General features: G+C 45.3%; 1 protein-coding gene across 4 annotated transcripts in view; it reads right to left on the bottom strand.

The window, feature by feature from the left end:
• The window catches only part of LOC120362775 (uncharacterized), a 114,990-nt gene that overhangs the window by 54,976 nt on the left and 46,093 nt on the right, over nt 1–13,921 (bottom strand). The window contains exons 1-2 of one of the 4 annotated variants that reach the window (XM_074385557.1): nt 9,353–9,393; nt 4,697–4,822 (exon numbers count right to left, since the gene is read on the bottom strand). The exons of 2 other annotated variants lie outside the window; for them this stretch is intronic. The gene's annotated coding sequence lies outside the window, so the exon portion shown is untranslated. Of the gene's footprint in view, nt 1–4,696; nt 5,858–9,352; nt 9,394–13,921 lie in introns of those variants that run through there. One more of the 4 variants, XM_074385558.1, reaches the window with a different exon arrangement.

The following is a 13,921-nucleotide window of genomic DNA, read 5'->3' as shown; positions in this document are numbered from 1 at the left end:
AGCCTGACCAACATGGAGAAACCCCGTGTCTATTAAAAATACAAAATGCCTGTAATCTCAGCTACTCAGGAGGCTGAGGCAGAAGAATCGCTTGAACCCAGGTTGCGGTGAGCAGAGATCATGCCGTTGCACTACAGCCTGGGCAACAAGGGCAAAACTCCATTTCCAAAAACAACAACAACAACAAAAAGAAAAAAAAAATAAAGAAGGAGAGTGTCTGGAGTGGCTACATTGGCTACACCTGGCCTAGTGTGCGCTCCTCTGTTCCAGAAGGGAACTTACCAAGCCCTAGCCAGATATTACCGAGATAGATTTTCCCCACCGAGGAGCATGTATGCTGCTCTAATAATTCATCCTAATATAGCCTTTTTCTCATTAAAATACTAAAAAACACCCCTGGATGGAGATTTTATTTTTTTAACCAGATATTCCACGTTGGATTTTAGATGCAAATGAGACATGTGGTGGATGTACTAGGACGGACAGTCACGGCACGTGTGTGTCCAGAGGACTTCCCAGAACAGAGCTACTTGTAACGCCCCTGCATGGGCCCTTCATGAATAATCGTGTAAGATTCTCATAAGAAACATCTCCCCACTACACACCACGGGTGTAGTGACTCACACCTATAATCCTAGCACTTTGGGAGGTCGATGGAGGTGGGAGGGGCTCAAGACCAGCCTGACATGGAGAAACCCCATCTCTACTAAAAAAAACACAAAATTAGCTGGGCGGGTGTGGGGCCACATGCCTGTAATCCCAGCAAGACTCCATCTCAAAAAAGAAAGAAAAGAAAAAAAGCAGGGGTTGCAATCTAGTTTCTGACAAACAGACTTTAAACCAACAAAGGTTTTAAAAAGACAGGAAAGGGCATTACACAATGGTAAAAAGTTCAATTTGACAAGAAGCTCTAACTATCCTAAATATATATATATGTACACAATACAGAAGCACCCTGTATTCCTAAAGCAAGAACTCGCTCAAAATGCAAGTTCCTAGGCACTTTCGAAGACACTGAGACTCCCACATAGTAATAGTGGGAGACTTTAACACCCCACTGGCAATATTAGACAGACCATCGAGACAGAAAATTAACAAAAATATTCAGGATCTGTACTCAATGCTGGATCAAATGACCCTGATAGACATCTATGGAACTCTCTACTCAAAAACAGTAGAATATGCATTTTTCCCATCGTCACATGGCACACACTCTTCAATAGATCACATAATTGAAAGTAAAACACTCCTCAGCAAATGCAAAAGAACTAAAAGAACTTGAGATCATAACAATCCCTTCAACCGCAGAGCAATCAAGTTAGAAATCAGGAGTAAGAGATTCATTCAAAATCATATATTTACATGGAAATTGAATCATCTGCTCCTGAATGACTTTTACCTCTTTGATTGACAATTCTTATCTCACATCTTGCTCTTCTTTTTTTTTTTTTTTTTTTTTGAGACGGAGTTTCACCCTTGTTACCCAGGCTGGAGTGCAATGGCGCGATCTCGGCTCACCGCAACCTCCGCCTCCTGGGCTCAGGCAGTTCTCCTGCCTCAGCCTCCTGAGTAGCTGGGATTACAGGCACGTGCCACCACGCCCACCTAATTTTTCGCACTTTTAGTAGAGACGGGGTTTCACCATGTTGACCAGGATGGTCTCGATCTCTCGACCTCGTGATCCACCCGCCTCGGCCTCCCAAAGTGCTGGGATTACAGGCTTGAGCCACCGCGCCCGGCATATCTTGCTCTTCTTAAAATTTTTTGGCTATTCCCTCCACGATGATGTTGGATTAGAGGAAACTAGAAGCTCCTTAGTGTCATTTCTGAATTTAGTGTGACTTTCTGTAACATGTCCCAGATGTTTGGCAATTTGATGAAGATGCTCACTTCCTAGTTCATTATTTTTATGTAACATTATTTCCTATTAAATATTGCAATTTTTTTCTTGCATTTATGAATGTGAGCACCCTCTTTTTCTTTTTCTTCTTTTTTTTTGAGGTGGAGCCTCACACTGTCTCCCAGGCTAGAGTACAGTGGCACAATCTTGGCTCCCTGCAACCTCCGCCTCCCAGGTTGTGGTGAGCCGAGATCACGCCATTGCACTCCAGAGCGAAACTCCGTCTCAAAAAAAAAAAAAAAAATTTCTATAGATGGAGTTTTGTCATTTTGCTCAGGCTGGTCTGGAACGCCTGGGATCAAGTAATCTGCCCACCTCACAAAACATGTCAATTTCTTCAACGGATATTGTTCTGTTTGGATTTTCTTTTAAACTAATGTCAATATTGGGAGAGCATATTTCCTAGAAATTTGCCATTTCATTAGATTATTCTAAACATATTTCCTAGAAAGTTGCCATTTCATTAGATTATTCTAAAACTTATCTGGAAAGGGAGAGAAACTAGAATAGCTGAAACATAAGAAAAAGAAGAGAAATGTGGGTGAAATCACTGAACCCATATCAAGATTTGGAAAACAGTAAACATAATCAAGATTGTAGCTGGGTGTGTTGGCTCATGCCTGTAATCCCAGCACTTTTGAGAGGCCGTGGCAGGCAGAGCACTTGAGCCCGGGATTTCAAGAGCACCCTGGGCAACATAGTGAGACCCTACCTCTACAAAAAATACAAAAATTAGCCAGGCATGGTGGTACATGCCTGTGGTCTCAGCTACTCAGGAAGCTGAGATGGGAGAATCACGTAAACCGGAGAGAAGGAGGCTGCAGTGAGTCGAGAACATGAACGCTGCACTCCAGCCTGGGTGACAGAGTGAGATTCCGCATTGAAAAAAAAAAAAAAACGCCAGGCACGGTGGCTCACACCTGTAATCCTAGCACTTTGGGAGGCTGAGGTGGGTGGATCACCTGAGGTCAGGAGTTCAAGACCAGCCTGGCCAACATGGTGAAACTCAATCTTTAAAAAAAAATAATAATAATAAAAAAAAAAAAGACTGCATGGCATTGGAGATATATATATATACATGGAACGGAATAGAACATGCAGAACTATGCTCCACATGCATGTACTTTCAACTGATATTTGATGAAAATATCAAAGCAATTGAAAGGAGGATTTTCAAATAATGGTGTTGCACCAAACGAATATCCACAGATGAAAAAAGATGAATCTGCACTGAAATTTCACACTCTTTCAAAATAGATCATATCTTTAAATGCAAAATAATGAAATTATAAAATGGTAATCTATCAAGAATTAGAAAAACATACCGTAAGGCCAGGCGCGGTGGCTCACGCCTGTAAGCTCAGCACTTTGGGAGGCCAAGGCAGGCAGACCTTGAGGTCAGGAGATCGAGACCATCCTGGCTAACACAGTGAAGTCCCTTCTCTACTAAAAATACAAAAAATTAGCTGGGCTTGGTGGCACACGCCTGGAGTCCCAGCTACTCGGGTGACTGAAGGAAGGGAATTGCTTGAACCCAGAAGGCAGAGGTTGCAGTGAGCCAAGATTGCACCACTGTACTCCAGCCTTGGCAACAGAGAGACTCCATCTCAAAAAAAAAAAAAAAAAAAAAAACTGTAAAATAATTGGGAACTCAGGCACACCAAAGAGTTCATAAATACAGCACCAAAAGCGTGACAAAAGAGAGAATAAATGAAACTTTGTCAAGTGAAAACTTCTGGTCTGTGACAGCAATGGAACAGAATAGAGAACCCAGAAATCAGGCCACACACCTGCAACTATCTGATCTTCGATGAGGCCAACATAACTAAGCAATGGAGAAAACACTCCCTATTTAATAAACAATGCTGGAATAAACCGGCTAGCCACATGCAGAAGATTGAATCTGGACCTCTTCCTTACACCACACATAAAAATTAACTCAAGATGAATCAGAGGGCCGGGCGCGGTGGCTCAAGCCTGTAATCCCAGCACTTTGGGAGGCCGAGGCGGGTGGATCACGAGGTCAAGAGATCGAGACCATCCTGGTCAACATGGTGAAACCCCGTCTCTACTAAAAAATACTAAAAATTAGCTGGCCATGGTGGCATGTGCCTGTAATCCCAGCTACTCAGGAGGCTGAGGCAGGAGAATTGCCTGAACCCAGGAGGCGGAGGCTGCGGTGAGCCGAGGTCGTGCCATTGCACTCCAGCCTGGGTAACAAGAGCGAAACTCCGCCTCAAAAAAAAAAAAAAAAAAAAAAAAAAAGATGAATCAGAGACTTACATGAGAAACCCCTAACTATAAAACACCTGGAAGACAGTCTAGGCAATACCATTCTGGACATACAAATCAAAAAAGATTTCATGATGAAGACACCAGAAGCAATTGCAACAAAAGTGAAAATTCACAAATGGGCTCTAATTACAACAAAGAGCTTCCACATAGCAAAAGAAACTATCAACACAGTGAACAGACAACTGTACCAGAATGTAAGAAATTTTTTGCAAGCTATGCACCTGACCAGAGTCTAATATCCAACATCTGCAAGGAACTTACACAAATTTACAATAATAAAACAACCCCATTAAAAAGTAGGCAAAGGACATCAACAGACACTTTTCAAAAGAAGACATAAGGCCCAGACCAATGGCTCACACCTGTCATCCCAGCTCTTTGGGAAGCTGAGGTGGGTGGATCACCTCATCAGGTCAGGAGTTCAAGACCAGTCTGGCCAACATGGTGAACCCCATCCCTACTAAAAATATAAAACAATTAGCCTGGTGTGGTGGCACACACCTGGAATCCCAGTTACTCAGGAGGCTGAGTGAGGCAGAAGAATTGCTTGAATCCAGGAGGAGGAGGCTGCAGTGAGTTGAGATCATGCCATTACACTCCAGCATGGGTGACAGAATGAGACTCCATCTAAAAACAAAAACAAAAAACATACATGCAGCCAACGATAACAACAACAAAAGAAAAAACAAAACACACGCAGCTAACAAGCATATGAAAAAAGCTCAGCATCACGGATCATTAGCAAAATGCAAATCGAACCCACAATGACATACCATCTCACACCAGTCAGAATGGCTATTAATAACAGGTCAAAAAACAACAGATACCAGTGAGGTTGTGAAGAAAAGGAATGCTTTTACACTGCTGGTGGGAGTGCAAGTGAGTTCAACCATTGTGGAAGACAGTGTGGAGATTCCTCTAAGACCTAAAAACTGAATGAGATACGATTCCACCCAGCAATCCTATTACTGGCTATATACCCAAAGCAAAACAAATTGTTCTAACATGAAGACACATGCATGCTTATGTTCGCTGCAGCACTTTTCACAACAACAAACACATAAAAGCAACTTAAATGCCCACCAACAGTAGACTGCATAAAGAAAATGTGGTACATATACACCATGGAATACTATGCAGCCATAAAGAAGAATAAGATCATGTGCTTTGCAGGGACATGGATGAAAGTGGAAGCCATTATCTTTAGCAAACTAACACAGGAACAGAAAACCAAATATCACATATCCTCACTTTTAAGTGGAAGCAGCATGATGAAAACACATGGATATATAGAGGGAAATAACACACACTGGGTCTGAGGGTGGAGGGTGGGAGCAGGGAGGGGATGAGGAAAAACAACCAATGGGTACTAGGCTTAATACCTGGGTGATGAAATAATCTATATAACGAACCCCCATGACACAAGTTTGCCTGTGTAGCAAACCTGTACGTCTAACCATGAATTTAAAATATAAATTAAGCCTGGGTGTGGTGCCTCACGCCTGTAATCCCAGCACTTTGGGAGGCAGAGGCAGGTGGATCACCTGAGGTCAGGAGTTCCAGATGAGCCTGGCCAACATGATGAAACCCTGTCTCTACTAAAGAACACAAAAATTAGCGGAGCGTGGTGGCAGGTGCCTGCGATCCCAGCTACTTGGGAGGCTGAGACAGAACTGCTTGAACTTGTGAGGCAGAGGTTGCAGAGAGCTGAGATCTCATCACTGCACTCTAGCCTGACTAAGAAAGAGTGAAACTCCATCTCAAAAATAAAATAAAATAAAAAGTTAGCCGGGCGCAGTGGCTCAAGCCTGTAATCCCAGCACTTTGGGAGGCTGAGGCGGGTGGATCACGAGGTCAAGAGATCGAGACCATCCTGGTCAATATGGTGAAACCCCGTCTCTACTAAAAATACAAAAAAGTAGCTGGGCATGGTGGCGCGTGCCTGTAATCCGAGCTACTCAGGAGGCTGAGGCAGGAGAATTGCCTGAACCCAGGAGGCGGAGGTTGCGGTGAGCCGAGATCGCGCCATTGCACTCCAGCCTGGGTAACAAGAGTGAAACTCCGTCTCAAAAAAAATAAATAAAATAAAATAAAATAAAATAAAATAAAAAGTTTAAAAAAATTAAAATGTATTATTTTTATATACCAACAATTAACATATAGAAATTGAAATTAAAAATACAATAACATGTAGAATTACTCAAAAAAGTAAAAGTAGAGAAAATGTGTTAATCTACCAAAACATTCACTAGACCATTACGCTGAAAAGTAAAAACAAAATGCTGATGAAAGAAATCAAAGAGCTGGGCATGGGGGCTCACGCCTATAATCCCAGCACTTTGGGAGGCCAAGGCAGGTGAATCACAAGGCCAGGAGTTTAAGACCAACTTGGCCAAGATGGTGAAACCCCATCTCCACTAAAACTACAAAAATTAGCCAGGTGCAGTGGCAGGCGTCTGTGCCTCCCAACTACTTGGGAGGCTGAGGCAGCAGGATCGCTTGAACCCAGGCAGCAGAGGTCTCAAAACAACAAAAGAAAAGAAAAGAAATGAAAGAACCACCTAAACAAATAGAAACACCTATTTATTAAAAGATTCAACATAGAAATACTGTGAAATTTCCCACCCCCCAAATTGGTGCACAGGGAATTAATGCATTCTCTATTAGAATATTTTGTAGATACAAAGATTATTCTAAAAATTCTATGGAAAGGCAAATGAGATTCAGCAGCTAAATCAACTGGGGAAAAAAAAAAAAAAAAAAAAAAAAAGCCAGGCGCAGTGGCTCAGCATTTTGGGAGGCTGAGGCAGGTGGATTGCCTAAGGTCAGGAGTTTGAGACCAGCCTAGCCAACATAGTGAAACCCCGTCTCTACTAAAAATACAAAAAAAAGCTGGGTGTGGTAACGCATGCCTGTAATCCTAGCTACTGGGGAGGCTGAGGCAGGAGAATTGCTTGAACGTGGAAGGTGGAGATTGCAGTGAGCTCAGATCGCCTCCTGAGTTCAAGCAATTCTCCTGTCTCAGCCTCCTGAGTGGTCCCCACACCAAAAAAAAAAAAAAAAAGAACAAAGTGATTGGAATCACTTCATTTGATTTCACAAATACTCATTTAGTAAAAGTAAATCAAAATTAAGCTGGGCATGGTAGCTCACACCTGTAATCCAAGTGCTTTGGGAAGCTAAGGTTGAAGAATCACCTGAAAACAGGAGTTTAAGACCAGCCTGGGAAACATAACAAGACCCTCTCTGCCAAAAAAAAAAAAAAAAAAAAAAAGAAAAGAAAAGAAAGAAAACCACAAATTAGGCCAGGCGCAGTGGCTCATGCCTGTAATCCCCAGCACTTTGGGAGGCCGAGGCAGGCGGATCACCTGAGGTCGGGAGTTCCAGACCACCCTGACCAACATGGAGAAACCCCCTCTCTACTAAAGATACAAAATTAGCCTGGTGTGGTGGTGCATGCCTGTAATCCCAGCTACTCAGGAGGCTGAGGCAGGAGAATCGCTTGAACCGGGAAGGTGGAGGCTGCAGCCAGCGGAGATCACCCAACTACACTCTAGCCTGACAACAGAGAAAGACTGTCTTAAAAAAAAAAAAAAATCCCTCTTCCCTGTTTACACCTACTTGTCCGCTGTCTCTAGCACCCTCAGATATCTGAGGTCTATGATCCATTCCGAGATAATCTATGTACAGAATGAGAGGTCTGTTAGTCCGGTGCGGTGGCACGCGCCTGTAATCTCAGATACTCAAGGGTCTGAGGCAGGAGAATCGCTTGAGCCCGGGAGGCGGAGGTTGCAGCGAACCGAGATCCCGCCATTGTACTCCAGCCTGGGCAACAGAGCAAGACTCCTTCTCAAAAAGAAAAAAAAAAAAGAAAAGTGAGGTCTTTGTCTGGATTTTTTTTTAAATTCCATTTGGATTTTCAGTTGTTCCAGCACCAAAACTCACTCAAAGAGAGACAGACAATCTGAACAGGCCTATGCTTTTTAATGAATTTGAATCCATAATCCCAAGAACCCTGCTGTGATTCTCTCTGCTCTGTTTGTCATGAATGACCACTCTTGCTGTTCCAGCACCTCGCTCCTGTCTGCCCTGGCTCGAAATCACTCCTTCTCTCCGACTCTGGGGCGCCTCCGCCTTTGCTGCCCCGCTCCCTATCTTGCTGTCCATTTCTTTGAGGTCGACCTTTTCTCTACTTTTTTTTTTTTTTTTTTTTTTTTCCAGACAAACTCCCTCTGTCGCCCAGGCTGGAGCGTAGGGGTGAAATCTAGGCTGACTGCAACCTCCGCCTCCCGGGTTCAAGTGACTCTCCTGCCTCAGCCTCCCGAGTAGCTGGGATTATAGGCGCAGGCCACCACGCCCGGAGAATTTTTGTATTTTTAAAAGCAACAGGTTGCCGGGCGCGGTGGCTCAAGCCTGTAATCCCACCACTTTGGGAGGCCGAGGCGAGTGGATCACGAGGGCAAGAGATCGAGACCATCCTGGTTAACATGGTGAAACCCCGTCTCTACTAAAAATACAAAAAGTTAGCTGGGCATGGTGGCGCGTCCCAGTAAACCCAGCTACTCAGGAGGCTGAGACAGGAGAATTGCCTGAACCCAGGAGGCGGAGGTTGCGGTGAGCCGAGATCGCGCCATTGCACTCCAGCCTGGGTAACAAGAGCGAAACTCAGTCTCAAAAAAAAAAAAAAAAAAAAAAAGGCCGGGCGCGGTGGCTCAAGCCTGTAATCCCAGCACTTTGGGAGGCCGAGGCGGGTGGATCACGAGGTCGAGAGATCGAGACCATCCTGGTCAACATGGTGAAACCCCGTCTCTACTAAAAGTGCAAAAAATTAGCTGGGCATGGTGGCACGTGCCTGTAATCCCAGCTACTCAGGAGGCTGAGGCAGGAGAATTGCCTGAGCCCAGGAGGCGGAGGTTGCGGTGAGCCGAGATCGCGCCATTGCACTCCAGCCTGGGTAACAAGGGCGAAACTCCATCTCAAAAAAAAAAAAAAAAAAAAAGAAAAAGAACAGGTTTCTCTTTGTTGACCAGGCTGGTCTTGAACTCCTGACCTCAAGTGATCCGCCCACCTTAGCCTCCCGAAATGCTGGGATTATAGATGTGAGCCACAGCGCCCCGACCCCAAATTTAATCTTAATATAGAAAGAGGAAAACTCACACGTGGCGGAGCAACTTTGATTCCCGCGATCTGCTTCCGGGTCTGCAGGCGACTGCGTCGCATAGGGCGGAGCCAGGGTTGGGCGGGTCCAGCCAGCGAGGGGCGGAGCGAGGAGGGAAAGGGAGGGGGCGGGGGATGAGCGGAGGGGCGGGGCCTGTGCTTTCCTCTTCTGGCTTCCTGGGCATCTCTATTTCACGGGTTTAGGGAGCGTCATTTACCAGTCAGGCCGAAGCAACTCACCAGGCTCTCCCTGGGGCAGAGCAAACTTTTGGTGATTGGATCCAGAAAAATTCCTGCTATCGAAATTAACCTTAGCAATTTAATTTAAAAGCCCTAGAATTGTCTGTGAATGGAATGTAAACTGGAATGTGAAATGCAAACTCTGCATGGTGTGATGGTGCAATTCCATGCGGACGCTCCACAGAACAAAATAAAAATCGTTTTATTTTCTAGTCTCCATTCACTCCAGAAAGAACCCTGTACTCATTTCCATACTTTTTTTTTTGAGACAGTCTCACTTTGTTGCCCTGGCTGGAGTGCAGTGGCTTGATCTCGGCTCACTGCAAACTCTGATGCCCTCGTTCAAGAAATTCTCCTGCTTTAGCCTCCGAAGTACCTGGGGTTACAGGCTCCTGTTGTCATGCCTGGCTAATTTTTGTATTTTTAGTAGAAACGGTTTCACCATCTTGGCTAGGCTGGTCTTGAACTCCTGACCTCGTGATCCACCTGCTTTGGCATTCCAAAGTGCTGGAATTACAGGCGTGAGCCATCTTGCCTGGCCTCCAGAGACTCATAGGGACATCACCTGGGGTGCAAGGCGTGGGAAGCTAGGTCTGTCAGCATCCGGATTCACCTTGCCTCTGTTCAGAAGAGCCAGAGCACTGAAAACAGTGGGGTTTTGCTGCAATAAGTTTAATAATCGCAGGGCTAGCCAGGGCAAACAGGTGGGAGAGGGGGAAGTTAATTCAAATATCTGTCTTCAGAAAAGCTGGAGACCAGGGTTTGTGAGGGTAATATAGAGAGCAAGGGACTAGGTACTTGGTGCAGCTGATTGGTTGGAGAGGAAATCATAGTAGTGTTCAAAACAGCCTTCCTGAGCTGAGTCAGTCTCTGGATAGGGATCACAGGACTTGTTTGTGCCAGTTCTCTGGTACCAATGAAGAGGAGGCCCAGGTGGCCTAAGCTGCTCTGTCCAGTTGGAAATGTCTGGAAAATACTTCAAAGATGAATCTTAAGTTTTGAGAATAATTATGCTATCTATAGGAGCAACTGGGAAATTACAAATCTTCTGATCCCCATGATAATGGCTGCTTATTGTTTATGCCTACATTTTAGCAGAATTCAGGTACCTTCTATCATCTTAATCTTGTTGCCATTTTTTTTTTTTGAGACGGAGTTTTGCTCTTGTTACCCAGGCTGGAGTGCAATGGCGCGATCTCGGCTCACCGCAACCTCCGCCTCCTGGGTTCAGGCAATTCTCCTGCCTCAGCCTCCTGAGTAGCTGGGATTACAGGCACGAGCCACCATGCCCAGCTACTTTTTTGTATTTTTAGTAGAGACGGGGTTTCACCATGTTGACCAGGATGGTCTCGATCTCTTGACCTCGTGATCCACCCGCCTCGGCCTCCCAAAGTGCTGGGATTACAGGCTTGAGCCACCGCGCCCGGCCTGCCTTTTTTTTTTTTTTAAATGCAATCTCCCTATGTTGCCTTGGCTGGAGTGCAGTGGGTTGATCTCGGCTCACTGCGACCTCTGCCTTTCAGGTTTGAGTGATTCTCCTGCCTCAGCCTCCTGAGTAGGTGGGATTACAGCTGCCCATCACCATGCCCACCTAATTTTTTCGTATTTTTAGCAGAGACTGGGTTTCACCATGTTGGCCAGGATGGTCTCAAACTCCTGACCTCAAATGATCCGCCTGTCTCAGCTTCCCAAAGTACTAGGATTACAGGCTTGAGCCACCACACCTGGCCCTCATTACCTTTCATTAGCTTTGTTTGTTGTTTGTTTTAAGATGAGTTTTGCTCTTGTTACCCAGGCTGGAGTGCAATGGCTCAGTCTTGGCTCACCAAAACTTCCACCTCCCGGGTTCAAGTGAGTCTCCCACCTCAGACTCCCGAGTAGTTGGAATCACAGGCACATGCCACCACACCCAGCTCATTTTTATAGTTTTAGTAGAGACAGGGCTTCACCGAGTTGGTCAGGCTGGTCTCAAACAGCTGTGTATAATCACGGCTCACTGCAACCTCCCTCTTCTAAGCTGCAGTGATCCACCTTAGCCTCCCCAGTTGCTGGGACTACAGGCACATGCCACCACAGTCAGCTGATTGTTGTATTGTTCATAGAGACGGGGTTCACCATGTTGCCCAGACAGGTCTCAAACTCCTGAGCTCAAGTGATCCACCCATCTTGACCTCTCAAAGTGCTAGGATTATAGACGTGAACCACCATCCCCATCTGAGAATAAACTTTATTAAGGTAAAGAAAGTTATGTTGTTTTCTGTGAGCTGGGGGGGAAAAGCTGTAGGTAAGTTTGCCTTGAGATTGGTTATGAAGAAAACATACAGAGGTGGATAAATTAGATATTTATTTATTTATTTATTGAGATGGAGTTTTGCTCTTTTTGCCCAGGCTGGAGTCCAGTGGCGTGATCTCATCTCACTGCAACCTCTGCCTCCCTGGGTTCAAGCAATTCTCCTGTCTCAGCCTCGTAAGTAGCTGGGATTACAGGCCTGTGCTACGACACCCAACTAAGTTTGTATTTTTAGTAGCGATGGGGTTTCTACATGTTGGTCAGGCTGATCTTGAACTCCCGACCTAGGTGATCTGCCCACCTTGGCCTTCCAAAGTGCTGGGATTACAGGTGTGAGCCACTGTGCCCAGCCTACATACTATTTCAAAAGTCACTGTGTCCACAAACCAGCTGAAATGTTGGCATACACAGGTAGCCAGGCATGAGCAGGCAAGGGAGTACCTAGGAAAGGAATCTTCAGAAACACAGCCCACTGATGGCCTCCTTGAAGATGCTGCCCATTGAGAGTAAGCAAAAAAGACAGTGGGTTGTGTCTGTATCTCCTACACCTGGCCTTGTGGCTGGGCTAATCTGGCCCAGAAGGGGACATATCAGGCCCTAGCCAGAGATAGCAGAGGTAGGGAATTTTCCCCAGTAATGTGCATGTGTGCTCCTCTAATAATTTTCCTTAGAATAGCCTTTTGATGATTATCATACTAAAAAACAGGCCGGGTGCAGTGGCTCATGCCTGTAATCCTAGCACTTTGGGAGGCCAAGGTGGGTCAAGAGTTCGAGACCAGTTTGGCCAGCATGGTGAAACCTCATCTCTAACAAAAATCCAAAAATTAGCTGGGTGTGGTGGCAGGTGCCTATAATCCCAGGTACTCCAGAGGCTGAGGCTGGAGAATCACTTGATCCTAAAGGGCAGAGGTTGCAGTAAGCTGAGATCACACCACCATCAACCTGGGAGAAAGAGTGAAACTCCATCTCAAAAAATAAGATAAAAAATATGAACCATGTTCTGCTTGGAAAAATATAAATAAAATAAAAAGCAGGCCGGGCGCGGTGGCTCAAGCCTGTAATCCCAGCACTTTGGGAGGCCAAGGCAGGTGGATCACGAGGTCGAGAGATCGAGACCATCCTGGTCAACATGGTGAAACCCCGTCTCTACTAAAAATATAAAAAAATTAGCTGGGCGTGGTGGTGCGTGCCTGTAATCCCAGCTACTTAGGAGGCTGAGGCAGGAGAATTGCCTGAGCCCAAGAGGCGGAGGTTGCGGTGAGCCGAGATCACGCCATTGCACTCCAGCCTGGGTAACAAGAGCGAATCTCCGTCTCAAAAAAAAAAAAATAAAAGCAAATAAATAAAAATAAGACAGAACTTGATGGCTCAAGTCTGTAATCTCACTACTTTGGGAGGGCGACGTAGATGGATCACTTGAGGTCTGGATTTTCGAGACCAGCCTGGCCAACATGGTGAAACTCCATCTCTACTAAAAATACAAAAATTAGCCAGGTGTGGTGGCAGATGCTTGTAGTCCCAGCTTCTCTGGAGGCTGAGGCAGGAGAATCATTGGAACCCAGAAGATGGAGGTTGCAGTGAGCTGAGATCACGTCACTGTACACAGCCTGGGTGACAAAGTGAGACTCAGTCTCAAAAAAAAAAAAAAAAAAAAAAAATTAAACTAAAATAAAAACATACTTCCTTTTTCTCAAATATTACCCTAGGGAACCCCCCCCACCACACCCCCATAAACGGATTCTTGAGGTGTTAATGAGACATGTTACGTGTATACCAGCATGGACAGTCACAGCACATTCCTGCCCAGGGGACTTCTGGGAACAGGCTCACTAGGAAGGCTCTTCCACAGCCCCTTCATGAATAATCATGTCAGATTCTCATAAAAAGGCTCTGCCCATCATCAGCAGGGATGGACTCCTTCTTTTCAGGAGCCCTCCCTGTTTCTTCCTTCAAAGCATCACTTCTTTCTGAGCTCCTGTCTCTTTAAGTAAAGGGCACTTACCACTTTAATTCTTTCTGCGTGTCTCGACTGAATTCAA

This window comes from Saimiri boliviensis, chromosome 14 (assembly GCF_048565385.1).
Source record: "Saimiri boliviensis isolate mSaiBol1 chromosome 14, mSaiBol1.pri, whole genome shotgun sequence".
In the NCBI taxonomy this organism is placed as follows: domain Eukaryota; kingdom Metazoa; phylum Chordata; class Mammalia; order Primates; family Cebidae; genus Saimiri; species Saimiri boliviensis.
The sequence above is the reverse complement of the archived record's forward strand: the minus strand, read 5'-3'. Positions and strand labels throughout refer to the sequence as shown.